Below are 6000 nucleotides of genomic sequence, written 5' to 3'. Positions count from 1 at the left end.
AAGAGGGCAAAATTTGGAAGTCAAGAAAAGGAAACACCTCTCGCAGGGAAAGAACTTTTCATAGTGACCAGCAATGAAAATATCTTGATATAGAGTAACTATCCTATTTACTGATGGGAAGAAAAGGAATCTCTCATTAGCTGGCCGTAGATATAAACATCTGATCAATCATCACCTGGAGCCATAGAGAAAAGCAGTTAAGAAAGAAGAAAAGAGTAAAAAATAAACAGTAAAGTAGAAAGGAGAGGAAGGATCAGAGTGGATAAAGAGGCTGATGAGATGAGAAGCAGTGACAGATATGAGAAAAGGTGATGAGAACATTCCAAAGAGAAAAAAAATAGCACCAAAGTAGGGATCTTATATGCCTCAGCAAGCCCCTGGGACTTTAGCGTATGGCCAAGGTATTGCATTTGATGGTCAGTCATCAACAAAGGATTTGATTAACCCTTGCATTCTTTAAGAAAGTAGGGAATAAGTACATTTTAAAAGGATTTCTGTAAACAGATTAAAATAAAAATACTGTTATTTTAAAAGGCAGCACAGTTAATAAACTGAAAGCCAGGTCATGGAGCCTGGTTACATCCTCCATGGTTTTTGAAGGAACATAGGGTTGGACTCAAGAACGACCCGTCCCAAGAACTGGCCTCTTCCCAAGCCTGCCAGTGGGAACTGAAAAGTCAGCAGCCCAGGCTAGCCCTCAGGCATTGCAGCGCCCCCAACTGCAGGAGGTGCGGGAAAGAGCGGCTGCTTTCATCTGTAAGTCTTCGTGCCGTTGTACAAACTAAGGTAATGGGCTTCCACGCGATTTGACTGGGGGAGAGATCAAGAAACGAACCCCCACGTTTTCCACTGAAGTAATATCTAAACATTTTTGCTTGCTATCGAGGTCCCGGGCTCGAAGTGTCTGGGATTGTAAACATCCAAGCCCACTTCGCTTGGCTTCCTCTTCCTTGGGGGGAGTGTCTTTAAAAGCACCTGCCGGCGTTAAAGTCTTGTGCTTTCGGAAAGAGGTCGAGCCGGTGCGTCTCGGGAGGAACCTTTTACAATTTAGACAGAATTGTGTGAGTGGCCTTAGAAACGTCCATTAACTCCACATTTCCCCAGCGCCGCTCGCCGCCGGGCCGCGGCGGATCCTGCGACCAGCCAGGCGCCGCCGGGCCTCGAGAGAGCGCCTAGAGCCCCGGGAGGCGGCAGGCGCCGCGGGTGCGGCGAGAGGGCGCTTGGGCTCCACCGGCCGGGGGTCTCGGCGGGCGGCTCGGCGCTCCCGGGAAAGGCGCGCGGGGCAGCGGGCGCGGGCGCGGGGCGGGCGCGCGGGGTCCGGGCCGGCGGGGGCGCCGTCGGCGAGGCTCGCGCAGCCGCACTGGGCGCGCCGATTCGGGGCTCCTCCTCCCGGCTCCGTAGTAAGCATGGCGGCGGCGGCGTTCGTGGTCCCTCGGGTGAAACAGAAAGCGGGAGCTACGCGGAGAGGGAGCGAAGAGCGGGGCTGAGGCGGCGCCGTCACTGCCGGGAAACCTCCCCAACAGCCAGTGCGCCGGCGGCCGCGGAGGCCCCGAGAGCTGGCTCTGCCGTTGAGGGAGAGCGCGAACGCTCAGGAACCCGAAGAGGCGCCCGGGAAGCCGCCTTCCTCCGCCTCAGAGCGGCGTGACTCGGAGGTGAGAGCGCGGGCGCTCCCTTCGGGAAAGGCGGGGAGACCGAGCCGTGCCCGTCCCTCCCGCCCCGGAGCGGGCGCCACGGAGACCGTTAGGCTGGGGCTGAGGGGCCGGGGCGCCGAGCGAGGCTCGGGCCCGTCGGGGGGCCGGCCCACCCCGTCGTGCGGGCGCGCCGCGGGCAGCGGGGCCGGGGACGGACCCGACCACTTGCCGGGCACCTGCGGGGCCCGAGTGCCCGCGGGAGGCGCTGGCGGGGGCGCGGCGGCGGCGCGGGGGCGCAGGCGGCCCTCCCTCCGCCCCTGGACCCGCGGCGAGCAGCGCCGCTCGGGGAGGCTCGGGGGTCGATCGCGGAGGCGGCCGGAGAGGAGCGCCGAGCGCCGCCGCACCTTCGGCTTGGGCGCCCGGCAGCCGCCGAATTTGACCGCTTTTCTGGAGAGAGTTTTCCCCGCTCCTCTGGGGGTTAAAACCTCGAAAACCCGCCCTGGTGTGTTTGCTCGCCTTTGGCCGGTGCCCGTCCCTGGCCGGCCCTCTCCGCGGCAGCCACCTGTTCCGTCGGGAGGCTGCCTCCAGGCTGCGGTCCTCGCCCTCCTTCACAGCCTGGATTTTTGAACTTTTGACACAGTGGTGGAAGGACGTCACGCGTTAGGTAAAGGAAAACGAGCAAATTTAGTCCGAAAATCGCGGGCAGAGCGGCGGCTGTTTTCATTATTGTCGTTAATCGTCCTTTTATTAAACTGTTAGCGTTAAAAGCCTTGGGATATCTTTGGGGGGGGGCGGTAATTTTTGCTGGGGCGTAGGACTCGATTTGCTTTTGTGAAATTTTACCTAAGTTCCTGTGGACACATTTGTGTCTGAGCATCTATTAACTAAGAATAGCAGGCGAAACAGATTTCTTTCTTTCTTTTAACAGTATAATTCTCGTGTGTGTTCACCATGGACTTTTAAAACTGAGCAGCATAATGATTTTGCTTCTTACTGTGGTCTGTGTTTTCAGTTCTTGAAGCCAAAGTTGGTGTGTGTTTGTTTGCATTATAAGAAGGAAATAACAAAAGTTGAGCTGTTACTGTAATATTTTATCACCATGCTATTACTAGCACCAGGGCTAAGCATATGCCACTCCGGAGTTGGAGCCATATGTTAGGCAGAAACGAATTGAGTTTTGTGGCTATGATCTGGTATTTGCATAAATATTTAGTTTTTGTGCGTTTGGTAAGTCTGTAATTCTTGCCACGGTGTAAGTTTTGTTTAAATCACCTAAAAATATCCAAGAGAGATGAGTCCTGTGCCTTTTTGATATTTTCTTGGTTGAATTGATTTTTCTCAAGTAATAAGATAAAGTGCCCACTGAGACAGATGGTGGACTTAACAGAAAACAGTAATAAAAAGGATTTTTAACATATTTTTTATAACATAGAACCTAGAATTTTGCTTTTAGCCCACTGATAATTCTTGTCATCACTAATAACACCAGTTAGGGGGAAGAAGGGATGATGACTTAACCGGAAAATACCTTGCTAAAATTTTTATAAATAATTTTATATTTAAAAATTTCAGCACTAGCATGGTACATTTTACTATATTTTCTTCTTTCCCTTCATAGATCGTCTCTCAGTTTTCTTGGAAAAATTTTTTATCCCAGGCTGGTTGCCCATAAGCCACCTGTATGCTTCTGAATTAGCTGCCCCTTTTTCCCTTTTGTCTGAATCCTCAAAATCATTAAATGTTCAGGAAAAATAAACTTCTGGTTAACACTGGCCTCAGTCAAACATAATTATAAGGGTAATTTGCTTCTTCGAGTTTAATGACATGCATTTGAAAACACAGGTTCTAGGATTCTCTTTTGATGTCATCTGTGTCATCACTTCCCCTGTTCACGTGAGTAATTGAGAGCTGATTTATTTTACCATGTATTTAATAATTACTTTTTAATTGTGAAATTTCCGTAGTATAACATTAAGCATAATTTATTGCTAATTAAGAAAAAATTTCTCCCTCTGTCCAGCCAGGCATAGGTCAGGACTGAGTATAAAACCTAGGAAAAAAAGAAGGGCTGCACAATTAATATTTTCATTGTGTTTTGTAGCTTAACTTAGGTAAAGAGCATTTTATTTATAATTTGTCCATTTTTAGTTTAAACTCCTGGGTAATTATGCTTGTTTTAAAACATTTGTGTATATTTTTTCTGTTCATACATGCAAGGCTTGTGCACTTTATATTTTACCTATGTTTTTAAAATACAATTTGATGAACTAACCTAAAGAGGTTTTTTTAGATCTTCTTGGTGCATTTTTCTTTGAAAATGAGTCTCGATGTTGTCTTTGAGAGTGATGTAGGGATATGCACATGATTTTGAATTTTATTAACCAGGTAATCAAAAGATAAAGGATTGTTTTTTTCCTAGCAATCCCAGCAGACTTCAAATAAATTCACTATTGTAAATCCAAAGATTTAGAAAACTGTATGTGTCTGTGCCATTGTGTCTTTTAGTGCTTCAGTTTATCACATTGAAAAAAAAGGGGGGCCCCCTATGCATGTCAATGTCAAGAGCTGCTTGTTAAAAGGAAGTTAATGGCCAATAGTGTTGAAAGGCAAATTTTTTTTTTCACATGTATTGTGAGCTTTTATCATTTTCTTAGTATTTTGGTCTCTTTTTATTTCAGAATATTATTCAGTGGTCTCTTTTTATCTCTTGATCTTTATCTCTCTTTTCTCCTACTCTTAGAGTTTTGCTTGTCTTTAGCATACACTTTGTAAGTTTGCAGTGTAGCCTATGGATGTCATCCTTTATATTTCCAGTCACTTACCACCCATTACCAGTCCTCAGACTCTTTTTTTCTCCAAGATAGGTGCACTTGGGAGATGACATGTGCTCAGAGGATGATGAGCTATTGGGGATACAAAAGTAACTTGATGTGTTTTCTTCCTTCAAGTAGTTTACAAACTAGTTGGAGTTACGAGACAACACATAGGAAATTACTAGCAAAAATATAAGATGGCATTATTAAATGGTGTGGCAAGGACTGTAATTTAAAGGAAAGTGAGGCCACTGTGGGCTAGAACCATCCCAGAAGGCATTTGGAGGAAGTCAGACTTGAAGCTTAGCAAGGAGTTAGATAGCAAAAGGAAAGACGTTCCAAAGAAAAGATGGACAGCCAGAGCTGAAAGTAGTAGTAAGGAGACCAGTCTGAGAGCATCCAAGGACAAGTATCAGGAGGAAAAAAGAAAGAAGGTTGGGTAGAGATTTTTGGCTGAGTCCCAGGGCATGGTCAAAAGTGGAAAAGGCATGGCTGGACACGACAGTTTGGCTGTATCATTATGAACCCATCACTGAAAGAACTATACATCTACTTTAACATATTAGTAGCTTAACCTTTATGTATAAGGGACAGCTTATATGTCTTATATTTGTTTATTATAGCTTAGATCAGGGATCGGCAGACTTTTTCTGTCAAGTGCTAGATAGTAAATATTTTAGGCCTCATGGGCCACTTACAGCCTCTGTTGAATATTCTTTTTTTTTTTTTCCCCCCACAATCTTTGAAAAATGTAAAAACCATTCTTAGCTCAAGGGCCAAACAAAAACAAGCCAGCTGTGGGCTGGATTTGGCCAGCAGGCCTAGTTTGCTGACTCTTGGCTAATAATTGGCTAGGTAATTGTCCATATAGCACATAATGTGAGGCGCCTTAAGTCGTTTGTCTACTGGTTGTTTGTGTGTTTTGTTATGACTATCATTTATATTTTTTCCATATGTTATAGTAAAAATAAAGAAAATATGCAGAAATATCTACGATTGTAATTGTTATTTTGTGGCCAAACTTCTAGCAACAGCCTAGACTAGCTCTCAGAACTAGGAAGTGAAAGAAGAAAAGCCTTTGGGCCAGGCCTTAGAGCAGTGAAAATAGCTACACCGTGGCTTGCTTTAGAATTTATATAAGGTTAAGTATATCAACTGCCTGTTCTGGTTTTACATATTTTAAACTACAACTGGCACTTTAGAAACCTTTGCTAGGATGCTGTTGGCCTATAAGTGACAACAGGGGAGCAGGCAGTAGGAAACCTAATTTTTAAAAGTAGTCTAGGGTGAGTTAGTGAAGAGACATGCCATTTGACATCCCTCAGAAACTCCAAGAAGAGTCATTGTGTTATAGAACAGTCTAATAATTAATGTTTACCTTGATGAGCTTAAGTCATCAAGAAAAGGTTATATCTTGTGCAGATTAAGGCAGAGAAGAAAGACTTAGAAATCTCCTTCAAAATATTTCCATTAAGATTCTTTAAAGGTAAGTTATGGCGATTTAAAGGATAAGTATCGGTTATTTTGAAAATTCATTTACATGAAATAGCTCTTTG

General features: G+C 45.3%; 1 protein-coding gene across 4 annotated transcripts in view; it reads left to right on the top strand.

Moving 5' to 3' along the window:
- The first annotated feature begins 737 nt into the window (after positions 1-737).
- FNDC3A (fibronectin type III domain containing 3A) overlaps positions 738-6000 on the top strand; it is a 200469-nt gene continuing 195206 nt past the window's right edge. Inside the window, exon 1 of one of the 4 annotated variants that reach the window (XM_044777168.2) lies at positions 738-786. The gene's annotated coding sequence lies outside the window, so the exon portion shown is untranslated. Of the gene's footprint in view, positions 787-1362; positions 1653-2062; positions 2296-6000 lie in introns of those variants that run through there. The other 3 variants (XM_044777167.2, XM_070520652.1, XM_014838930.3) reach the window with 3 other exon arrangements.

This window comes from Equus asinus, chromosome 11, assembly GCF_041296235.1.
Source record: "Equus asinus isolate D_3611 breed Donkey chromosome 11, EquAss-T2T_v2, whole genome shotgun sequence".
In the NCBI taxonomy this organism is placed as follows: Eukaryota; Metazoa; Chordata; class Mammalia; order Perissodactyla; family Equidae; genus Equus; species Equus asinus.
This window is presented reverse-complemented; position numbering and strand designations above follow the sequence as displayed.